At 47.1% G+C, this 17,422-nt stretch overlaps 50 non-coding genes across 50 annotated transcripts; all 50 read left to right on the forward strand.

The window, feature by feature from the left end:
• The first annotated feature begins 98 nt into the window (after window positions 1-98).
• Window positions 99-217, forward strand: LOC145145244 (5S ribosomal RNA). Its single transcript, XR_013726228.1, has one exon. It is a non-coding gene; the product is annotated as a 5S ribosomal RNA (ribosomal RNA).
• Window positions 218-446: 229 nt separating this feature from the next.
• On the forward strand, window positions 447-565 carry LOC145152538 (5S ribosomal RNA). Its single transcript, XR_013733072.1, has one exon. It is a non-coding gene; the product is annotated as a 5S ribosomal RNA (ribosomal RNA).
• A 231-nt stretch (window positions 566-796) lies between these two features.
• LOC145144937 (5S ribosomal RNA) lies at window positions 797-915 on the forward strand. Its single transcript, XR_013725935.1, has one exon. It is a non-coding gene; the product is annotated as a 5S ribosomal RNA (ribosomal RNA).
• Window positions 916-1,143: 228 nt separating this feature from the next.
• LOC145146566 (5S ribosomal RNA) lies at window positions 1,144-1,262 on the forward strand. Its single transcript, XR_013727504.1, has one exon. It is a non-coding gene; the product is annotated as a 5S ribosomal RNA (ribosomal RNA).
• Window positions 1,263-1,484: 222 nt separating this feature from the next.
• On the forward strand, window positions 1,485-1,603 carry LOC145145245 (5S ribosomal RNA). The gene has a single exon (XR_013726229.1). It is a non-coding gene; the product is annotated as a 5S ribosomal RNA (ribosomal RNA).
• Window positions 1,604-1,833: 230 nt separating this feature from the next.
• On the forward strand, window positions 1,834-1,952 carry LOC145152539 (5S ribosomal RNA). The gene has a single exon (XR_013733073.1). It is a non-coding gene; the product is annotated as a 5S ribosomal RNA (ribosomal RNA).
• A 231-nt stretch (window positions 1,953-2,183) lies between these two features.
• Window positions 2,184-2,302, forward strand: LOC145146816 (5S ribosomal RNA). The gene has a single exon (XR_013727743.1). It is a non-coding gene; the product is annotated as a 5S ribosomal RNA (ribosomal RNA).
• A 228-nt stretch (window positions 2,303-2,530) lies between these two features.
• On the forward strand, window positions 2,531-2,649 carry LOC145145012 (5S ribosomal RNA). Its single transcript, XR_013726006.1, has one exon. It is a non-coding gene; the product is annotated as a 5S ribosomal RNA (ribosomal RNA).
• A 225-nt stretch (window positions 2,650-2,874) lies between these two features.
• On the forward strand, window positions 2,875-2,993 carry LOC145144606 (5S ribosomal RNA). Its single transcript, XR_013725616.1, has one exon. It is a non-coding gene; the product is annotated as a 5S ribosomal RNA (ribosomal RNA).
• Window positions 2,994-3,226: 233 nt separating this feature from the next.
• Window positions 3,227-3,345, forward strand: LOC145152540 (5S ribosomal RNA). The gene has a single exon (XR_013733074.1). It is a non-coding gene; the product is annotated as a 5S ribosomal RNA (ribosomal RNA).
• A 231-nt stretch (window positions 3,346-3,576) lies between these two features.
• LOC145150063 (5S ribosomal RNA) lies at window positions 3,577-3,694 on the forward strand. Its single transcript, XR_013730893.1, has one exon. It is a non-coding gene; the product is annotated as a 5S ribosomal RNA (ribosomal RNA).
• Window positions 3,695-3,927: 233 nt separating this feature from the next.
• On the forward strand, window positions 3,928-4,046 carry LOC145155793 (5S ribosomal RNA). The gene has a single exon (XR_013736221.1). It is a non-coding gene; the product is annotated as a 5S ribosomal RNA (ribosomal RNA).
• A 230-nt stretch (window positions 4,047-4,276) lies between these two features.
• On the forward strand, window positions 4,277-4,394 carry LOC145149458 (5S ribosomal RNA). Its single transcript, XR_013730320.1, has one exon. It is a non-coding gene; the product is annotated as a 5S ribosomal RNA (ribosomal RNA).
• Window positions 4,395-4,624: 230 nt separating this feature from the next.
• LOC145140689 (5S ribosomal RNA) lies at window positions 4,625-4,743 on the forward strand. The gene has a single exon (XR_013722239.1). It is a non-coding gene; the product is annotated as a 5S ribosomal RNA (ribosomal RNA).
• Window positions 4,744-4,977: 234 nt separating this feature from the next.
• LOC145152348 (5S ribosomal RNA) lies at window positions 4,978-5,096 on the forward strand. The gene has a single exon (XR_013732870.1). It is a non-coding gene; the product is annotated as a 5S ribosomal RNA (ribosomal RNA).
• A 229-nt stretch (window positions 5,097-5,325) lies between these two features.
• On the forward strand, window positions 5,326-5,444 carry LOC145147358 (5S ribosomal RNA). The gene has a single exon (XR_013728265.1). It is a non-coding gene; the product is annotated as a 5S ribosomal RNA (ribosomal RNA).
• Window positions 5,445-5,672: 228 nt separating this feature from the next.
• On the forward strand, window positions 5,673-5,791 carry LOC145140692 (5S ribosomal RNA). The gene has a single exon (XR_013722240.1). It is a non-coding gene; the product is annotated as a 5S ribosomal RNA (ribosomal RNA).
• A 234-nt stretch (window positions 5,792-6,025) lies between these two features.
• LOC145152349 (5S ribosomal RNA) lies at window positions 6,026-6,144 on the forward strand. The gene has a single exon (XR_013732871.1). It is a non-coding gene; the product is annotated as a 5S ribosomal RNA (ribosomal RNA).
• Window positions 6,145-6,373: 229 nt separating this feature from the next.
• LOC145147359 (5S ribosomal RNA) lies at window positions 6,374-6,492 on the forward strand. The gene has a single exon (XR_013728266.1). It is a non-coding gene; the product is annotated as a 5S ribosomal RNA (ribosomal RNA).
• Window positions 6,493-6,720: 228 nt separating this feature from the next.
• On the forward strand, window positions 6,721-6,839 carry LOC145145013 (5S ribosomal RNA). Its single transcript, XR_013726007.1, has one exon. It is a non-coding gene; the product is annotated as a 5S ribosomal RNA (ribosomal RNA).
• A 225-nt stretch (window positions 6,840-7,064) lies between these two features.
• LOC145144607 (5S ribosomal RNA) lies at window positions 7,065-7,183 on the forward strand. Its single transcript, XR_013725617.1, has one exon. It is a non-coding gene; the product is annotated as a 5S ribosomal RNA (ribosomal RNA).
• Window positions 7,184-7,416: 233 nt separating this feature from the next.
• On the forward strand, window positions 7,417-7,535 carry LOC145152541 (5S ribosomal RNA). The gene has a single exon (XR_013733075.1). It is a non-coding gene; the product is annotated as a 5S ribosomal RNA (ribosomal RNA).
• Window positions 7,536-7,766: 231 nt separating this feature from the next.
• LOC145150064 (5S ribosomal RNA) lies at window positions 7,767-7,884 on the forward strand. Its single transcript, XR_013730894.1, has one exon. It is a non-coding gene; the product is annotated as a 5S ribosomal RNA (ribosomal RNA).
• Window positions 7,885-8,117: 233 nt separating this feature from the next.
• On the forward strand, window positions 8,118-8,236 carry LOC145155794 (5S ribosomal RNA). The gene has a single exon (XR_013736222.1). It is a non-coding gene; the product is annotated as a 5S ribosomal RNA (ribosomal RNA).
• A 230-nt stretch (window positions 8,237-8,466) lies between these two features.
• LOC145149459 (5S ribosomal RNA) lies at window positions 8,467-8,584 on the forward strand. Its single transcript, XR_013730321.1, has one exon. It is a non-coding gene; the product is annotated as a 5S ribosomal RNA (ribosomal RNA).
• A 230-nt stretch (window positions 8,585-8,814) lies between these two features.
• On the forward strand, window positions 8,815-8,933 carry LOC145140696 (5S ribosomal RNA). The gene has a single exon (XR_013722241.1). It is a non-coding gene; the product is annotated as a 5S ribosomal RNA (ribosomal RNA).
• A 234-nt stretch (window positions 8,934-9,167) lies between these two features.
• Window positions 9,168-9,286, forward strand: LOC145152350 (5S ribosomal RNA). Its single transcript, XR_013732872.1, has one exon. It is a non-coding gene; the product is annotated as a 5S ribosomal RNA (ribosomal RNA).
• Window positions 9,287-9,515: 229 nt separating this feature from the next.
• LOC145147360 (5S ribosomal RNA) lies at window positions 9,516-9,634 on the forward strand. The gene has a single exon (XR_013728267.1). It is a non-coding gene; the product is annotated as a 5S ribosomal RNA (ribosomal RNA).
• A 228-nt stretch (window positions 9,635-9,862) lies between these two features.
• LOC145140697 (5S ribosomal RNA) lies at window positions 9,863-9,981 on the forward strand. Its single transcript, XR_013722244.1, has one exon. It is a non-coding gene; the product is annotated as a 5S ribosomal RNA (ribosomal RNA).
• Window positions 9,982-10,215: 234 nt separating this feature from the next.
• Window positions 10,216-10,334, forward strand: LOC145152352 (5S ribosomal RNA). Its single transcript, XR_013732874.1, has one exon. It is a non-coding gene; the product is annotated as a 5S ribosomal RNA (ribosomal RNA).
• Window positions 10,335-10,563: 229 nt separating this feature from the next.
• Window positions 10,564-10,682, forward strand: LOC145147361 (5S ribosomal RNA). Its single transcript, XR_013728268.1, has one exon. It is a non-coding gene; the product is annotated as a 5S ribosomal RNA (ribosomal RNA).
• A 228-nt stretch (window positions 10,683-10,910) lies between these two features.
• On the forward strand, window positions 10,911-11,029 carry LOC145143696 (5S ribosomal RNA). The gene has a single exon (XR_013724727.1). It is a non-coding gene; the product is annotated as a 5S ribosomal RNA (ribosomal RNA).
• Window positions 11,030-11,255: 226 nt separating this feature from the next.
• Window positions 11,256-11,374, forward strand: LOC145145486 (5S ribosomal RNA). The gene has a single exon (XR_013726457.1). It is a non-coding gene; the product is annotated as a 5S ribosomal RNA (ribosomal RNA).
• A 232-nt stretch (window positions 11,375-11,606) lies between these two features.
• LOC145140704 (5S ribosomal RNA) lies at window positions 11,607-11,725 on the forward strand. Its single transcript, XR_013722245.1, has one exon. It is a non-coding gene; the product is annotated as a 5S ribosomal RNA (ribosomal RNA).
• A 234-nt stretch (window positions 11,726-11,959) lies between these two features.
• On the forward strand, window positions 11,960-12,078 carry LOC145152354 (5S ribosomal RNA). Its single transcript, XR_013732875.1, has one exon. It is a non-coding gene; the product is annotated as a 5S ribosomal RNA (ribosomal RNA).
• A 229-nt stretch (window positions 12,079-12,307) lies between these two features.
• LOC145146439 (5S ribosomal RNA) lies at window positions 12,308-12,426 on the forward strand. Its single transcript, XR_013727384.1, has one exon. It is a non-coding gene; the product is annotated as a 5S ribosomal RNA (ribosomal RNA).
• A 229-nt stretch (window positions 12,427-12,655) lies between these two features.
• Window positions 12,656-12,774, forward strand: LOC145143697 (5S ribosomal RNA). The gene has a single exon (XR_013724728.1). It is a non-coding gene; the product is annotated as a 5S ribosomal RNA (ribosomal RNA).
• Window positions 12,775-13,002: 228 nt separating this feature from the next.
• On the forward strand, window positions 13,003-13,121 carry LOC145152355 (5S ribosomal RNA). The gene has a single exon (XR_013732876.1). It is a non-coding gene; the product is annotated as a 5S ribosomal RNA (ribosomal RNA).
• A 231-nt stretch (window positions 13,122-13,352) lies between these two features.
• Window positions 13,353-13,471, forward strand: LOC145153569 (5S ribosomal RNA). Its single transcript, XR_013734070.1, has one exon. It is a non-coding gene; the product is annotated as a 5S ribosomal RNA (ribosomal RNA).
• A 230-nt stretch (window positions 13,472-13,701) lies between these two features.
• Window positions 13,702-13,820, forward strand: LOC145147527 (5S ribosomal RNA). The gene has a single exon (XR_013728426.1). It is a non-coding gene; the product is annotated as a 5S ribosomal RNA (ribosomal RNA).
• Window positions 13,821-14,048: 228 nt separating this feature from the next.
• LOC145143699 (5S ribosomal RNA) lies at window positions 14,049-14,167 on the forward strand. The gene has a single exon (XR_013724729.1). It is a non-coding gene; the product is annotated as a 5S ribosomal RNA (ribosomal RNA).
• Window positions 14,168-14,393: 226 nt separating this feature from the next.
• Window positions 14,394-14,512, forward strand: LOC145149008 (5S ribosomal RNA). Its single transcript, XR_013729869.1, has one exon. It is a non-coding gene; the product is annotated as a 5S ribosomal RNA (ribosomal RNA).
• A 231-nt stretch (window positions 14,513-14,743) lies between these two features.
• On the forward strand, window positions 14,744-14,862 carry LOC145152542 (5S ribosomal RNA). Its single transcript, XR_013733076.1, has one exon. It is a non-coding gene; the product is annotated as a 5S ribosomal RNA (ribosomal RNA).
• A 231-nt stretch (window positions 14,863-15,093) lies between these two features.
• LOC145150065 (5S ribosomal RNA) lies at window positions 15,094-15,211 on the forward strand. The gene has a single exon (XR_013730895.1). It is a non-coding gene; the product is annotated as a 5S ribosomal RNA (ribosomal RNA).
• Window positions 15,212-15,443: 232 nt separating this feature from the next.
• Window positions 15,444-15,562, forward strand: LOC145146753 (5S ribosomal RNA). Its single transcript, XR_013727682.1, has one exon. It is a non-coding gene; the product is annotated as a 5S ribosomal RNA (ribosomal RNA).
• Window positions 15,563-15,792: 230 nt separating this feature from the next.
• Window positions 15,793-15,911, forward strand: LOC145143700 (5S ribosomal RNA). Its single transcript, XR_013724730.1, has one exon. It is a non-coding gene; the product is annotated as a 5S ribosomal RNA (ribosomal RNA).
• A 225-nt stretch (window positions 15,912-16,136) lies between these two features.
• Window positions 16,137-16,255, forward strand: LOC145152356 (5S ribosomal RNA). The gene has a single exon (XR_013732877.1). It is a non-coding gene; the product is annotated as a 5S ribosomal RNA (ribosomal RNA).
• A 231-nt stretch (window positions 16,256-16,486) lies between these two features.
• Window positions 16,487-16,605, forward strand: LOC145153570 (5S ribosomal RNA). Its single transcript, XR_013734071.1, has one exon. It is a non-coding gene; the product is annotated as a 5S ribosomal RNA (ribosomal RNA).
• A 230-nt stretch (window positions 16,606-16,835) lies between these two features.
• LOC145147528 (5S ribosomal RNA) lies at window positions 16,836-16,954 on the forward strand. Its single transcript, XR_013728427.1, has one exon. It is a non-coding gene; the product is annotated as a 5S ribosomal RNA (ribosomal RNA).
• A 228-nt stretch (window positions 16,955-17,182) lies between these two features.
• LOC145155654 (5S ribosomal RNA) lies at window positions 17,183-17,301 on the forward strand. Its single transcript, XR_013736083.1, has one exon. It is a non-coding gene; the product is annotated as a 5S ribosomal RNA (ribosomal RNA).
• Window positions 17,302-17,422: the final 121 nt, after the last annotated feature.

Below are 17,422 nucleotides of genomic sequence, written 5' to 3' on the forward strand. Positions count from 1 at the left end.
GAGCCGATCGGTCACGTGGGTCCCACGCCTCGCGTACGAAAACAAAGGAGGTTCTGCGTCTTTTAAGACATAAAAGCAATAAGCATGGATAGTATTTCGGGTGCGATCATACCGGCACTAATGCACCGGATCCCATTAGAACTCCTTAGTTAAGCGTGCTTGGGCGAGAGTAGTACTAGGATGGGTGACCCCCTGGGAAGTCCTCGTGTTGCACCCCCTTTTTCGTTGCCCGTTTGCGTTTTTTTAGATTTTACGTGCGGTTTTTTTTTTGTTTTTTTTTCTTTCTTGCTATTTCTATGCTCGGGTGGCCTCCGCTTCATGGTTCATGGTTTTCGTATTTTTGCAACGGAGCCGATCGGTCACGTGGGTCCCACGCCTCGCGTACGAAAACAAAGGAGGTTCTGCGTCTTTTAAGACATAAAAGCAATAAGCATGGATAATATTTCGGGTGCGATCATACCGGCACTAATGCACCGGATCCCATCAGAACTCCGCAGTTAAGCGTGCTTGGGCGAGAGTAGTACTAGGATGGGTGACCCCCTGGGAAGTCCTCGTGTTGCACCCCCCTTTTTCGTTGCCCGTTTGCGTTTTTTTAGATTTTACGTGCGGTTTTTTTTTGTTTTTTTTTTCTTTCTTTGCTGTTTCTATGCTCGGGTGGCATTCGTTTCATGGTTGATGGTTTTCGTATTTTTGGAACGGAGCCGATCGGTCACGTGGGTCCCACGCCTCGCGTACGAAATCAAAGGAGGTTCTGCGTCTTTTAAGACATAAAAGCAATAAACATGGATAGTATTTCGGGTGCGATCATACCAGCACTAATGCACCGGATCCCATTAGAACTCCTTAGTTAAGCGTGCTTGGGCGAGAGTAGTACTAGGATGGGTGACCCCCTGGGAAGTCCTCGTGTTGCACCCCCCTTTTTCGTTGCCCGTTTGCGTTTTTTTAGATTTTACGTGCGGTTTTTTTTGTTTTTTTTTCTTTTTCGCTATTTCTATGCTCGGGTGGCCTCCGCTTCATGGGTCATGGTTTTCGTATTTTTGGAACGGAGCCGATCGGTCACGTGGGTCCCACGCCTCGCGTACGAAAACAAAGGAGGTTCTGCGTCTTTTAAGACATAAAAGCAATAAGCATAGATAGTATTTCAGGTGCGATCATACGAGCACTAATGCACCGGATCCCATCAGAACTCCGCAGTTAAGCGTGCTTGGGCGAGAGTAGTACTAGGATGGGTGACCCCCTGGGAAGTCCTCGTGTTGCACCCCCCCTTTTTCGTTGCCCGTTTGCGTTTTTTTTAGATTTTACGTGCGGTTTTTTTTTTCTTTCTTGCTATTTCTATGCTCGGGTGGCATCCGTTTCATGGTTCATGGTTTTCGTATTTTTGGAACGGAGCCGATCGGTCACGTGGGTCCCACGCCTCGCGTACGAAAACAAAGGAGGTTCTGCGTCTTTTAAGACATAAAAGCAATAAGCATGGATAGTATTTCGGGTGCGATCATACCGGCACTAATGCACCGGATCCCATTAGAACTCCTTAGTTAAGCGTGCTTGGGCGAGAGTAGTACTAGGATGGGTGACCCCCTGGGAAGTCCTCGTGTTGCACCCCCCTTTTTCGTTGCCCGTTTGCGTTTTTTTAGATTTTACGTGCGGTTTTTTTTTTGTTTTTTTTTCTTTCTTGCTATTTCTATGCTCGGGTGGCCTCCGCTTCATGGTTCATGGTTTTCGTATTTTTGCAACGGAGCCGATCGGTCACGTGGGTCCCACGCCTCGCGTACGAAAACAAAGGAGGTTCTGCGTCTTTTAAGACATAAAAGCAATAAGCATGGATAATATTTCGGGTGCGATCATACCGGCACTAATGCACCGGATCCCATCAGAACTCCGCAGTTAAGCGTGCTTGGGCGAGAGTAGTACTAGGATGGGTGACCCCCTGGGAAGTCCTCGTGTTGCACCCCCCTTTTTCGTTGCCCGTTTGCGTTTTTTTAGATTTTACGTGCGGTTTTTTTTTGTTTTTTTTTTCTTTCTTTGCTGTTTCTATGCTCGGGTGGCATTCGTTTCATGGTTGATGGTTTTCGTATTTTTGGAACGGAGCCGATCGGTCACGTGGGTCCCACGCCTCGCGTACGAAATCAAAGGAGGTTCTGCGTCTTTTAAGACATAAAAGCAATAAACATGGATAGTATTTCGTGTGCGATCATACCAGCACTAATGCACCGGATCCCATTAGAACTCCTTAGTTAAGCGTGCTTGGGCGAGAGTAGTACTAGGATGGGTGACCCCCTGGGAAGTCCTCGTGTTGCACCCCCCTTTTTCGTTGCCCGTTTGCGTTTTTTTAGATTTTACGTGCGGTTTTTTTTGTTTTTTTTTCTTTTTCGCTATTTCTATGCTCGGGTGGCCTCCGCTTCATGGTTCATGGTTTTCGTATTTTTGGAACGGAGCCGATCGGTCACGTGGGTCCCACGCCTCGCGTACGAAAACAAAGGAGGTTCTGCGTCTTTTAAGACATAAAAGCAATAAGCATGGATAGTACTTCGGGTGCGATCATACGAGCACTAATGCACCGGATCCCATTAGAACTCCGCAGTTAAGCGTGCTTGGGCGAGAGTAGTACTAGGATGGGTGACCCCCTGGGAAGTCCTCGTGTTGCACCCCCCTTTTTCGTTGCCCGTTTGCGTTTTTTTTAGATTTTACGTGCGGTTTTTTTTTTCTTTCTTTCTTGCTATTTCTATGCTCGGGTGGCATCCGTTTCATGGTTCATGGTTTTCGTATTTTTGGAACGGAGCCGATCGGTCACGTGGGTCCCACGCCTCGCGTACGAAAACAAAGGAGGTTCTGCGTCTTTTAAGACATAAAAGCAATAAGCATGGATAGTATTTCGGGTGCGATCATACCGGCACTAATGCACCGGATCCCATTAGAACTCCGCAATTAAGCGTGCTTGGGCGAGAGTAGTACTAGGATGGGTGACCCCCTGGGAAGTCCTCGTGTTGCACCCCCCTTTTTCGTTGCCCGTTTGCGTTTTTTTAGATTTTACGTGCGGTTTTTTTTTTTTTGTTTTTTTTTCTTTCTTGCTATTTCTATGCTCGGGTGGCCTCCGCTTCATGGTTCATGGTTTTCGTATTTTTGCAACGGAGCCGATCGGTCACGTGGGTCCCACGCCTCGCGTACGAAAACAAAGGAGGTTCTACGTTTTTTAAGACATAAAAGCAATAAGCATGGATAATATTTCGGGTGCGATCATACCGGCACTAATGCACCGGATCCCATCAGAACTCCGCAGTTAAGCGTGCTTGGGCGAGAGTAGTACTAGGATGGGTGACCCCCTGGGAAGTCCTCGTGTTGCACCCCCCTTTTTCGTTTGCCCGTTTGCGTTTTTTTAGATTTTACGTGCGGTTTTTTTTTTGTTTTTTTTTCTTTCTTGCTATTTCTATGCTCGGGTGGCCTCCATTTCATGGTTGATGGTTTTCGTATTTTTGGAACGGCGCCGATCGGTCACGTGGGTCCCACGCCTCGCGTACGAAATCAAAGGAGGTTCAGCGTCTTTTAAGACATAAAAGCAATAAGCATGGATAGTATTTCGGGTGCGATCATACCAGCACTAATGCACCAGATCCCATCATAACTCCGCAGTTAAGCGTGCTTGGGCGAGAGTAGTACTAGGATGGGTGACCCCTGGGAAGTCCTCGTGTTGCACCCCCCTTTTTCGTTTGCCCGTTTGCGTTTTTTTAGATTTTACGTGCGGTTTTTTTTTTTGTTTTTTTTTTCTTTCTTGCTGTTTCTATGCTCGGGTGGCATCCGTTTCATGGTTGATGGTTTTCGTATTTTTGGAACGGAGCCGATCGGTCACGTGGGTCCCACGCCTCGCGTACGAAAACAAAGGAGGTTCTGCGTCTTTTAAGACATAAAAGCAATAAGCATGGATAGTATTTCGGGTGCGATCATACCAGCACTAATGCACCGGATCCCATCAGAACTCCGCAGTTAAGCGTGCTTGGGTGAGAGTAGTACTAGGATGGGTGACCCCCTGGGAAGTCCTCGTGTTGCACCCCCCTTTTTCGTTTGCCCGTTTGCGTTTTTTTAGATTTTACGTGCGGTTTTTTTTTTGTTTTTTTTCTTTCTTGCTGTTTGTATGCTCGGGTGGCCTCCGCTTCATGGTTCATGGTTTTCGTATTTTTGGAACGGAGCCGATCGGTCACGTGGGTCCCACGCCTCGCGTACGAAAACAAAGGAGGTTCTGCGTCTTTTAAGACATAAAAGCAATAAGCATGGATAGTATTTCGGGTGCGATCATACCAGCACTAATGCATCGGATCCCATCAGAACTCCTTAGTTAAGCGTGCTTGGGCGAGAGTAGTACTAGGATGGGTGACCCCTGGGAAGTCCTCGTGTTGCACCCCCCTTTTTCATTGCCCGTTTGCGTTTTTTTAGATTTTACGTGCGGTTTTTTTATGTTTTTTTTTTCTTTTTTGCTATTTCTATGCTCGGGTGGCCTCCGCTTCATGGTTCATGGTTTTCGTATTTTTGGAACGGAGCCGATCGGTCACGTGGGTCCCACGCCTCGCGTACGAAAACAAAGGAGGTTCTGCGTCTTTTAAGACATAAAAGCAATAATCATGGATAGTATTTCGGGTGCGATCATACCAGCACTAATGCACCGGATCCCATCAGAACTCCGCAGTTAAGCGTGCTTGGGCGAGAGTAGTACTAGGATGGGTGACCCCCTGGGGAGTCCTCGTGTTGCACCCCCCCTTTTTCGTTGCCCGTTTGCGTTTTTTTAGATTTTACGTGCGGTTTTTTTTTTTTGTTTTTTTTTTCTTTCTTGCTGTTTCTATGCTCGGGTGGCATCCGTTTCATGATTGATGGTTTTCGTATTTTTGCAACGGAGCCGATCGGTCACGTGGGTCCCACGCCTCGCGTACGAAAACAAAGGAGGTTCTGCGTATTTTAAGACATAAAAGCAATAAGCATGGATAAGATTTCGGGTGCGATCATACCAGCACTAATGCACCGGATCCCATCAGAACTCCGCAGTTAAGCGTGCTTGGGCGAGAGTAGTACTAGGATGGGTGACCCCCTGGGAAGTCCTCGTGTTGCACCCCCCTTTTTCGTTGCCCGTTTGCGTTTTTTTAGATTTTACGTGCGGTTTTTTTTTGTTTTTTTTTCTTTCTTCCTGTTTCTATGCTCGGGTGGCATCCGTTTCATGGTTGATGGTTTTCGTATTTTTGGAACGGAGCCGATCGGTCACGTGGGTCCCACGCCTCGCGTACGAAAACAAAGGAGGTTCTGCGTCTTTTAAGACATAAAAGCAATAAACATGGATAGTATTTCGGGTGCGATTATACCAGCACTAATGCACCGGATCCCATTAGATCTCCTTAGTTAAGCGTGCTTGGGCGAGAGTAGTACTAGGATGGGTGACCCCCTGGGAAGTCCTCGTGTTGCACCCCCCTTTTTCGTTGCCCGTTTGCGTTTTTTTAGATTTTACGTGCGGTTTTTTTTGTTTTTTTTTCTTTTTCGCTATTTCTATGCTCGGGTGGCCTCCGCTTCATGGTTCATGGTTTTCGTATTTTTGGAACGGAGCCGATCGGTCACGTGGGTCCCACGCCTCGCGTACGAAAACAAAGGAGGTTCTGCGTCTTTTAAGACATAAAAGCAATAATCATGGATAGTATTTCGGGTGCGATCATACCAGCACTAATGCACCGGATCCCATCAGAACTCCGCAGTTAAGCGTGCTTGGGCGAGAGTAGTACTAGGATGGGTGACCCCCTGGGGAGTCCTCGTGTTGCACCCCCCCTTTTTCGTTGCCCGTTTGCGTTTTTTTAGATTTTATGTGCGGTTTTTTTTTTTTGTTTTTTTTTTCTTTCTTGCTGTTTCTATGCTCGGGTGGCATCCGTTTCATGATTGATGGTTTTCGTATTTTTGCAACGGAGCCGATCGGTCACGTGGGTCCCACGCCTCGCGTACGAAAACAAAGGAGGTTCTGCGTATTTTAAGACGTAAAAGCAATAAGCATGGATAAGATTTCGGGTGCGATCATACCAGCACTAATGCACCGGATCCCATCAGAACTCCGCAGTTAAGCGTGCTTGGGCGAGAGTAGTACTAGGATGGGTGACCCCCTGGGAAGTCCTCGTGTTGCACCCCCCTTTTTCGTTGCCCGTTTGCGTTTTTTTAGATTTTACGTGCGGTTTTTTTTTGTTTTTTTTTCTTTCTTCCTGTTTCTATGCTCGGGTGGCATCCGTTTCATGGTTGATGGTTTTCGTATTTTTGGAACGGAGCCGATCGGTCACGTGGGTCCCACGCCTCGCGTACGAAAACAAAGGAGGTTCTGCGTCTTTTAAGACATAAAAGCAATAAACATGGATAGTATTTCGGGTGCGATTATACCAGCACTAATGCACCGGATCCCATTAGATCTCCTTAGTTAAGCGTGCTTGGGCGAGAGTAGTACTAGGATGGGTGACCCCCTGGGAAGTCCTCGTGTTGCACCCCCCTTTTTCGTTGCCCGTTTGCGTTTTTTTAGATTTTACGTGCGGTTTTTTTTGTTTTTTTTTCTTTTTCGCTATTTCTATGCTCGGGTGGCCTCCGCTTCATGGTTCATGGTTTTCGTATTTTTGGAACGGAGCCGATCGGTCACGTGGGTCCCACGCCTCGCGTACGAAAACAAAGGAGGTTCTGCGTCTTTTAAGACATAAAAGCAATAAGCATGGATAGTACTTCGGGTGCGATCATACGAGCACTAATGCACCGGATCCCATTAGAACTCCGCAGTTAAGCGTGCTTGGGCGAGAGTAGTACTAGGATGGGTGACCCCCTGGGAAGTCCTCGTGTTGCACCCCCCTTTTTCGTTGCCCGTTTGCGTTTTTTTTAGATTTTACGTGCGGTTTTTTTTTTCTTTCTTTCTTGCTATTTCTATGCTCGGGTGGCATCCGTTTCATGGTTCATGGTTTTCGTATTTTTGGAACGGAGCCGATCGGTCACGTGGGTCCCACGCCTCGCGTACGAAAACAAAGGAGGTTCTGCGTCTTTTAAGACATAAAAGCAATAAGCATGGATAGTATTTCGGGTGCGATCATACCGGCACTAATGCACCGGATCCCATTAGAACTCCGCAATTAAGCGTGCTTGGGCGAGAGTAGTACTAGGATGGGTGACCCCCTGGGAAGTCCTCGTGTTGCACCCCCCTTTTTCGTTGCCCGTTTGCGTTTTTTTAGATTTTACGTGCGGTTTTTTTTTTTTTGTTTTTTTTTCTTTCTTGCTATTTCTATGCTCGGGTGGCCTCCGCTTCATGGTTCATGGTTTTCGTATTTTTGCAACGGAGCCGATCGGTCACGTGGGTCCCACGCCTCGCGTACGAAAACAAAGGAGGTTCTACGTTTTTTAAGACATAAAAGCAATAAGCATGGATAATATTTCGGGTGCGATCATACCGGCACTAATGCACCGGATCCCATCAGAACTCCGCAGTTAAGCGTGCTTGGGCGAGAGTAGTACTAGGATGGGTGACCCCCTGGGAAGTCCTCGTGTTGCACCCCCCTTTTTCGTTTGCCCGTTTGCGTTTTTTTAGATTTTACGTGCGGTTTTTTTTTTGTTTTTTTTTCTTTCTTGCTATTTCTATGCTCGGGTGGCCTCCATTTCATGGTTGATGGTTTTCGTATTTTTGGAACGGCGCCGATCGGTCACGTGGGTCCCACGCCTCGCGTACGAAATCAAAGGAGGTTCAGCGTCTTTTAAGACATAAAAGCAATAAGCATGGATAGTATTTCGGGTGCGATCATACCAGCACTAATGCACCAGATCCCATCATAACTCCGCAGTTAAGCGTGCTTGGGCGAGAGTAGTACTAGGATGGGTGACCCCTGGGAAGTCCTCGTGTTGCACCCCCCTTTTTCGTTTGCCCGTTTGCGTTTTTTTAGATTTTACGTGCGGTTTTTTTTTTTGTTTTTTTTTTCTTTCTTGCTGTTTCTATGCTCGGGTGGCATCCGTTTCATGGTTGATGGTTTTCGTATTTTTGGAACGGAGCCGATCGGTCACGTGGGTCCCACGCCTCGCGTACGAAAACAAAGGAGGTTCTGCGTCTTTTAAGACATAAAAGCAATAAGCATGGATAGTATTTCGGGTGCGATCATACCAGCACTAATGCACCGGATCCCATCAGAACTCCGCAGTTAAGCGTGCTTGGGTGAGAGTAGTACTAGGATGGGTGACCCCCTGGGAAGTCCTCGTGTTGCACCCCCCTTTTTCGTTTGCCCGTTTGCGTTTTTTTAGATTTTACGTGCGGTTTTTTTTTTGTTTTTTTTCTTTCTTGCTGTTTGTATGCTCGGGTGGCCTCCGCTTCATGGTTCATGGTTTTCGTATTTTTGGAACGGAGCCGATCGGTCACGTGGGTCCCACGCCTCGCGTACGAAAACAAAGGAGGTTCTGCGTCTTTTAAGACATAAAAGCAATAAGCATGGATAGTATTTCGGGTGCGATCATACCAGCACTAATGCATCGGATCCCATCAGAACTCCTTAGTTAAGCGTGCTTGGGCGAGAGTAGTACTAGGATGGGTGACCCCTGGGAAGTCCTCGTGTTGCACCCCCCTTTTTCATTGCCCGTTTGCGTTTTTTTAGATTTTTCGTGCGGTTTTTTTATGTTTTTTTTTTCTTTTTTGCTATTTCTATGCTCGGGTGGCCTCCGCTTCATGGTTCATGGTTTTCGTATTTTTGGAACGGAGCCGATCGGTCACGTGGGTCCCACGCCTCGCGTACGAAAACAAAGGAGGTTCTGCGTCTTTTAAGACATAAAAGCAATAATCATGGATAGTATTTCGGGTGCGATCATACCAGCACTAATGCACCGGATCCCATCAGAACTCCGCAGTTAAGCGTGCTTGGGCGAGAGTAGTACTAGGATGGGTGACCCCCTGGGGAGTCCTCGTGTTGCACCCCCCCTTTTTCGTTGCCCGTTTGCGTTTTTTTAGATTTTACGTGCGGTTTTTATTTTTTGTTTTTTTTTTCTTTCTTGCTGTTTCTATGCTCGGGTGGCATCCGTTTCATGATTGATGGTTTTCGTATTTTTGCAACGGAGCCGATCGGTCACGTGGGTCCCACGCCTCGCGTACGAAAACAAAGGAGGTTCTGCGTATTTTAAGACATAAAAGCAATAAGCATGGATAAGATTTCGGGTGCGATCATACCAGCACTAATGCACCGGATCCCATCAGAACTCCGCAGTTAAGCGTGCTTGGGCGAGAGTAGTACTAGGATGGGTGACCCCCTGGGAAGTCCTCGTGTTGCACCCCCCTTTTTCGTTGCCCGTTTGCGTTTTTTTAGATTTTACGTGCGGTTTTTTTTTGTTTTTTTTTCTTTCTTCCTGTTTCTATGCTCGGGTGGCATCCGTTTCATGGTTGATGGTTTTCGTATTTTTGGAACGGAGCCGATCGGTCACGTGGGTCCCACGCCTCGCGTACGAAAACAAAGGAGGTTCTGCGTCTTTTAAGACATAAAAGCAATAAACATGGATAGTATTTCGGGTGCGATTATACCAGCACTAATGCACCGGATCCCATTAGATCTCCTTAGTTAAGCGTGCTTGGGCGAGAGTAGTACTAGGATGGGTGACCCCCTGGGAAGTCCTCGTGTTGCACCCCCCTTTTTCGTTGCCCGTTTGCGTTTTTTTAGATTTTACGTGCGGTTTTTTTTGTTTTTTTTTCTTTTTCGCTATTTCTATGCTCGGGTGGCCTCCGCTTCATGGTTCATGGTTTTCGTATTTTTGGAACGGAGCCGATCGGTCACGTGGGTCCCACGCCTCGCGTACGAAAACAAAGGAGGTTCTGCGTCTTTTAAGACATAAAAGCAATAAACATGGATAGTATTTCGGGTGCGATCATACCAGCACTAATGCACCGGATCCCATCAGAACTCCGCAGTTAAGCGTGCTTGGGCGAGAGTAGTACTAGGATGGGTGACCCCCTGGGGAGTCCTCGTGTTGCACCCCCCCTTTTTCGTTGCCCGTTTGCGTTTTTTTAGATTTTATGTGCGGTTTTTTTTTTTTGTTTTTTTTTTCTTTCTTGCTGTTTCTATGCTCGGGTGGCATCCGTTTCATGATTGATGGTTTTCGTATTTTTGCAACGGAGCCGATCGGTCACGTGGGTCCCACGCCTCGCGTACGAAAACAAAGGAGGTTCTGCGTATTTTAAGACATAAAAGCAATAAGCATGGATAAGATTTCGGGTGCGATCATACCAGCACTAATGCACCGGATCCCATCAGAACTCCGCAGTTAAGCGTGCTTGGGCGAGAGTAGTACTAGGATGGGTGACCCCCTGGGAAGTCCTCGTGTTGCACCCCCCTTTTTCGTTGCCCGTTTGCGTTTTTTTAGATTTTACGTGCGGTTTTTTTTTGTTTTTTTTTCTTTCTTCCTGTTTCTATGCTCGGGTGGCATCCGTTTCATGGTTGATGGTTTTCGTATTTTTGGAACGGAGCCGATCGGTCACGTGGGTCCCACGCCTCGCGTACGAAAACAAAGGAGGTTCTGCGTCTTTTAAGACATAAAAGCAATAAACATGGATAGTATTTCGGGTGCGATTATACCAGCACTAATGCACCGGATCCCATTAGATCTCCTTAGTTAAGCGTGCTTGGGCGAGAGTAGTACTAGGATGGGTGACCCCCTGGGAAGTCCTCGTGTTGCACCCCCCTTTTTCGTTGCCCGTTTGCGTTTTTTTAGATTTTACGTGCGGTTTTTTTTGTTTTTTTTTCTTTTTCGCTATTTCTATGCTCGGGTGGCCTCCGCTTCATGGTTCATGGTTTTCGTATTTTTGGAACGGAGCCGATCGGTCACGTGGGTCCCACGCCTCGCGTACGAAAACAAAGGAGGTTCTGCGTCTTTTAAGACATAAAAGCAATAAGCATGGATAGTATTTCGGGTGCGATCATACGAGCACTAATGCACCGGATCCCATCAGAACTCCGCAGTTAAGCGTGCTTGGGCGAGAGTAGTACTAGGATGGGTGACCCCCTGGGAAGTCCTCGTGTTGCACCCCCCCTTTTTCGTTGCCCGTTTGCGTTTTTTTTAGATTTTTCGTGCGGTTTTTTTTTTTTTTTCTTTCTTGCTATTTCTATGCTCGGGTGGCCTCCGCTTCATGGTTCATGGTTTTCGTATTTTTGGACGGAGCCGATCGGTCACGTGGGTCCCACGCCTCGCGTACGAAAACAAAGGAGGTTCTGCGTCTTTTAAGACATAAAAGCAATAAGCATGGATAATATTTCGGGTGCGATCATACCAGCACTAATGCACCGGATCCCATCAGAACTCCGCAGTTAAGCGTGCTTGGGCGAGAGTAGTACTAGGATGGGTGACACCCTGGGAAGTCCTCGTGTTGCACCCCCCTTTTTCGTTGCCCGTTTGCGTTTTTTTTTAGATTTTACGTGCTGTTTTTTTTTTGTTTTTTTTTCTTTCTTGCTATTTCTATGCTCGGGTGGCCTCCGCTTCATGGTTCATGGTTTTCGTATTTTTGGAACGGAGCCGATCGGTCACGTGGGTCCCACGCCTCGCGTACGAAAACAAAGGAGGTTCTGCGTCTTTTAAGACATAAAAGCAATAATCATGGATAGTATTTCGGGTGCGATCATACCAGCACTAATGCACCGGATCCCATCAGAACTCCGCAGTTAAGCGTGCTTGGGCGAGAGTAGTACTAGGATGGGTGACCCCCTGGGGAGTCCTCGTGTTGCACCCCCCCTTTTTCGTTGCCCGTTTGCGTTTTTTTAGATTTTACGTGCGGTTTTTTTTTTTTGTTTTTTTTTTCTTTCTTGCTGTTTCTATGCTCGGGTGGCATCCGTTTCATGATTGATGGTTTTCGTATTTTTGCAACGGAGCCGATCGGTCACGTGGGTCCCACGCCTCGCGTACGAAAACAAAGGAGGTTCTGCGTATTTTAAGACATAAAAGCAATAAGCATGGATAAGATTTCGGGTGCGATCATACCAGCACTAATGCACCGGATCCCATCAGAACTCCGCAGTTAAGCGTGCTTGGGCGAGAGTAGTACTAGGATGGGTGACCCCCTGGGAAGTCCTCGTGTTGCACCCCCCTTTTTCGTTGCCCGTTTGCGTTTTTTTAGATTTTACGTGCGGTTTTTTTTTGTTTTTTTTTCTTTCTTCCTTTTTCTATGCTCGGGTGGCATCCGTTTCATGGTTGATGGTTTTCGTATTTTTGGAACGGAGCCGATCGGTCACGTGGGTCCCACGCCTCGCGTACGAAAACAAAGGAGGTTCTGCGTCTTTTAAGACATAAAAGCAATAAACATGGATAGTATTTCGGGTGCGATTATACCAGCACTAATGCACCGGATCCCATTAGAACTCCTTAGTTAAGCGTGCTTGGGCGAGAGTAGTACTAGGATGGGTGACCCCCTGGGAAGTCCTCGTGTTGCACCCCCCTTTTTCGTTGCCCGTTTGCGTTTTTTTAGATTTTACGTGCGGTTTTTTTTGTTTTTTTTTTCTTTTTCGCTATTTCTATGCTCGGGTGGCCTCCGCTTCATGGTTGATGGTTTTCGTATTTTTGGAACGGAGCCGATCGGTCACGTGAGTCCCACGCCTCGCGTTCGAAAACAAAGGAGGTTCTGCGTCTTTTAAGACATAAAAGCAATAAGCATGGATAGTATTTCGGGTGCGATCATACGAGCACTAATGCACCGGATCCCATCAGAACTCCGCAGTTAAGCGTGCTTGGGCGAGAGTAGTACTAGGATGGGTGACCCCCTGGGAAGTCCTCGTGTTGCACCCCCCCTTTTTCGTTGCCCGTTTGCGTTTTTTTTAGATTTTTCGTGCGGTTTTTTTTTTTTTTTTCTTTCTTGCTATTTCTATGCTCGGGTGGCCTCCGCTTCATGGTTCATGGTTTTCGTATTTTTGGAACGGAGCCGATCGGTCACGTGGGTCCCACGCCTCGCGTACGAAAACAAAGGAGGTTCTGCGTCTTTTAAGACATAAAAGCAATAATCATGGATAGTATTTCGGGTGCGATCATACCAGCACTAATGCACCGGATCCCATCAGAACTCCGCAGTTAAGCGTGCTTGGGCGAGAGTAGTACTAGGATGGGTGACCCCCTGGGAAGTCCTCGTGTTGCACCCCCCTTTTTCGTTGCCCGTTTGCGTTTTTTTAGATTTTACGTGCGGCTTTTTTTTTGTTTTTTTTTTCTTTCTTGCTGTTTCTATGCTCGGGTGGCATCCGTTTCATGATTGATGGTTTTCGTATTTTTGCAACGGAGCCGATCGGTCACGTGGGTCCCACGCCTCGCGTACGAAAACAAAGGAGGTTCTGCGTATTTTAAGACATAAAAGCAATAAGCATGGATAGTATTTCGGGTGCGATCATACCAGCACTAATGCACCGGATCCCATCAGAACTCCGCAGCTAAGCGTGCTTGGGCGAGAGTAGTACTAGGATGGGTGACCCCCTGGGAAGTCCTCGTGTTGCACCCCCCTTTTTCGTTGCCCGTTTGCGTTTTTTTAGATTTTACGTGCGGTTTTTTTTTGTTTTTTTTTTCTTTCTTGCTGTTTCTATGCTCAGGTGGCATCCGTTTCATGGTTGATGGTTTTCGTATTTTTGGAACGGAGCCGATCGGTCACGTGGGTCCCACGCCTCGCGTACGAAAACAAAGGAGGTTCTGCGTCTTTTAAGACATAAAAGCAATAATCATGGATAGTATTTCGGGTGCGATTATACCAGCACTAATGCACCGGATCCCATTAGAACTCCTTAGTTAAGCGTGCTTGGGCGAGAGTAGTACTAGGATGGGTGACCCCCCGGGAAGTCCTCGTGTTGCACCCCCCTTTTTCGTTGCCCGTTTGCGTTTTTTTAGATTTTACGTGCGGTTTTTTTTGTTTTTTTTTCTTTTTCGCTATTTCTATGCTCGGGTGGCCTCCGCTTCATGGTTCATTGTTTTCGTATTTTTGGAACGGAGCCGATCGGTCACGTGGGTCCCACGCCTCGCGTACGAAAACAAAGGAGGTTCTGCGTCTTTTAAGACATAAAAGCAATAAGCATGGATAGTATTTCGGGTGCGATCATACGAGCACTAATGCACCGGATCCCATCAGAACTCCGCAGTTAAGCGTGCTTGGGCGAGAGTAGTACTAGGATGGGTGACCCCCTGGGAAGTCCTCGTGTTGCACCCCCTCTTTTTCATTGCCCGTTTGCGTTTTTTTTAGATTTTACGTGCGGTTTTTTTTTTCTTTCTTTCTTGCTATTTCTATGCTCGGGTGGCATCCGTTTCATGGTTCATGGTTTTCGTATTTTTGGAACGGAGCCGATCGGTCACGTGGGTCCCACGCCTCGCGTACGAAAACAAAGGAGGTTCTGCGTCTTTTAAGACATAAAAGCAATAAGCATGGATAGTATTTCGGGTGCGATCATACCGGCACTAATGCACCGGATCCCATTAGAACTACGCAATTAAGCGTGCTTGGGCGAGAGTAGTACTAGGATGGGTGACCCCCTGGGAAGTCCTCGTGTTGCACCCCCCTTTTTCGTTGCCCGTTTGCGTTTTTTTAGATTTTACGTGCGGTTTTTTTTTTTGTTTTTTTTTCTTTCTTGCTATTTCTATGCTCGGGTGGCCTCCGCTTCATGGTTCATGGTTTTCGTATTTTTGCAACGGAGCCGATCGGTCACGTGGGTCCCACGCCTCGCGTACGAAAACAAAGGAGGTTCTGCGTTTTTTAAGACATAAAAGCAATAAGCATGGATAATATTTCGGGTGCGATCATACCGGCACTAATGCACCGGATCCCATCAGAACTCCGCAGTTAAGCGTGCTTGGGCGAGAGTAGTACTAGGATGGGTGACCCCCTGGGAAGTCCTCGTGTTGCACCCCCCTTTTTCGTTTGCCCGTTTGCGTTTTTTTAGATTTTACGTGCGGTTTTTTTTTTGTTTTTTTTTCTTTCTTGCTATTTCTATGCTCGGGTGGCCTCCATTTCATGGTTGATGGTTTTCGTATTTTTGGAACGGCGCCGATCGGTCACGTGGGTCCCACGCCTCGCGTACGAAATCAAAGGAGGTTCAGCGTCTTTTAAGACATAAAAGCAATAAGCATGGATAGTATTTCGGGTGCGATCATACCAGCACTAATGCACCAGATCCCATCATAACTCCGCAGTTAAGCGTGCTTGGGCGAGAGTAGTACTAGGATGGGTGACCCCTGGGAAGTCCTCGTGTTGCACCCCCCTTTTTCGTTTGCCCGTTTGCGTTTTTTTAGATTTTACGTGCGGTTTTTTTTTTGTTTTTTTTTTCTTTCTTGCTGTTTCTATGCTCGGGTGGCATCCGTTTCATGGTTGATGGTTTTCGTATTTTTGGAACGGAGCCGATCGGTCACGTGGGTCCCACGCCTCGCGTACGAAAACAAAGGAGGTTCTGCGTCTTTTAAGACATAAAAGCAATAAGCATGGATAGTATTTCGGGTGCGATCATACCAACACTAATGCACCGGATCCCATCAGAACTCCGCAGTTAAGCGTGCTTGGGTGAGAGTAGTACTAGGATGGGTGACCCCCTGGGAAGTCCTCGTGTTGCACCCCCCTTTTTCGTTTGCCCGTTTGCGTTTTTTTAGATTTTACGTGCGGTTTTTTTTTTGTTTTTTTTCTTTCTTGCTGTTTGTATGCTCGGGTGGCCTCCGCTTCATGGTTCATGGTTTTCGTATTTTTGGAACGGAGCCGATCGGTCACGTGGGTCCCACGCCTCGCGTACGAAAACAAAGGAGGTTCTGCGTCTTTTAAGACATAAAAGCAATAAGCATGGATAGTATTTCGGGTGCGATCATACGAGCACTAATGCACCGGATCCCATCAGAACTCCGCAGTTAAGCGTGCTTGGGCGAGAGTAGTACTAGGATGGGTGACCCCCTGGGAAGTCCTCGTGTTGCACCCCCCCTTTTTCGTTGCCCGTTTGCGTTTTTTTTAGATTTTTCGTGCGGTTTTTTTTTTTTTCTTTCTTGCTATTTCTATGCTCGGGTGGCCTCCGCTTCATGGTTCATGGTTTTCGTATTTTTGGAACGGAGCCGATCGGTCACGTGGGTCCCACGCCTCGCGTACGAAAACAAAGGAGGTTCTGCGTCTTTTAAGACATAAAAGCAATAATCATGGATAGTATTTCGGGTGCGATCATACCAGCACTAATGCACCGGATCCCATCAGAACTCCGCAGTTAAGCGTGCTTGGGCGAGAGTAGTACTAGGATGGGTGACCCCCTGGGAAGTCCTCGTGTTGCACCCCCCTTTTTCGTTGCCCGTTTGCGTTTTTTTAGATTTTACGTGCGGCTTTTTTTTTGTTTTTTTTTTCTTTCTTGCTGTTTCTATGCTCGGGTGGCATCCGTTTCATGATTGATGGTTTTCGTATTTTTGCAACGGAGCCGATCGGTCACGTGGGTCCCACGCCTCGCGTACGAAAACAAAGGAGGTTCTGCGTATTTTAAGACATAAAAGCAATAAGCATGGATAGTATTTCGGGTGCGATCATACCAGCACTAATGCACCGGATCCCATCAGAACTCCGCAGCTAAGCGTGCTTGGGCGAGAGTAGTACTAGGATGGGTGACCCCCTGGGAAGTCCTCGTGTTGCACCCCCCTTTTTCGTTGCCCGTTTGCGTTTTTTTAGATTTTACGTGCGGTTTTTTTTTGTTTTTTTTTTCTTTCTTGCAGTTTCTATGCTCAGGTGGCATCCGTTTCATGGTTGATGGTTTTCGTATTTTTGGAACGGAGCCGATCGGTCACGTGGGTCCCACGCCTCGCGTACGAAAACAAATGAGGTTCTGCGTCTTTTAAGACATAAAAGCAATAAACATGGATAGTATTTCGGGTGCGATTATACCAGCACTAATGCACCGGATCCCATTAGAACTCCTTAGTTAAGCGTGCTTGGGCGAGAGTAGTACTAGGATGGGTGACCCCCCGGGAAGTCCTCGTGTTGCACCCCCCTTTTTCGTTGCCCGTTTGCGTTTTTTTAGATTTTACGTGCGGTTTTTTTTGTTTTTTTTTCTTTTTCGCTATTTCTATGCTCGGGTGGCCTCCGCTTCATGGTTCATTGTTTTCGTATTTTTGGAACGGAGCCGATCGGTCACGTGGGTCCCACGCCTCGCGTACGAAAACAAAGGAGGTTCTGCGTTTTTTAAGACATAAAAGCAATAAGCATGGATAATATTTCGGGTGCGATCATACCGGCACTAATGCACCGGATTCCATCAGAACTCCGCAGTTAAGCGTGCTTGGGCGAGAGTAGTACTAGGATGGGTGACCCCCTGGGAAGTCCTCGTGTTGCACCCCCCCTTTTTCGTTGCCCGTTTGCGTTTTTTTTAGATTTTTCGTGCGGTTTTTTTTTTTTTCTTTCTTGCTATTTCTATGCTCGGGTGGCCTCCGCTTCATGGTTCATGGTTTTCGTATTTTT

The sequence above is a fragment of the Lactuca virosa genome, chromosome 1 (genome assembly GCF_052849685.1).
Source record: "Lactuca virosa cultivar CGN04683 chromosome 1, Lactuca_virosa_CGN04683_v6, whole genome shotgun sequence".
NCBI classification, from domain to species: Eukaryota; Viridiplantae; Streptophyta; class Magnoliopsida; order Asterales; family Asteraceae; genus Lactuca; species Lactuca virosa.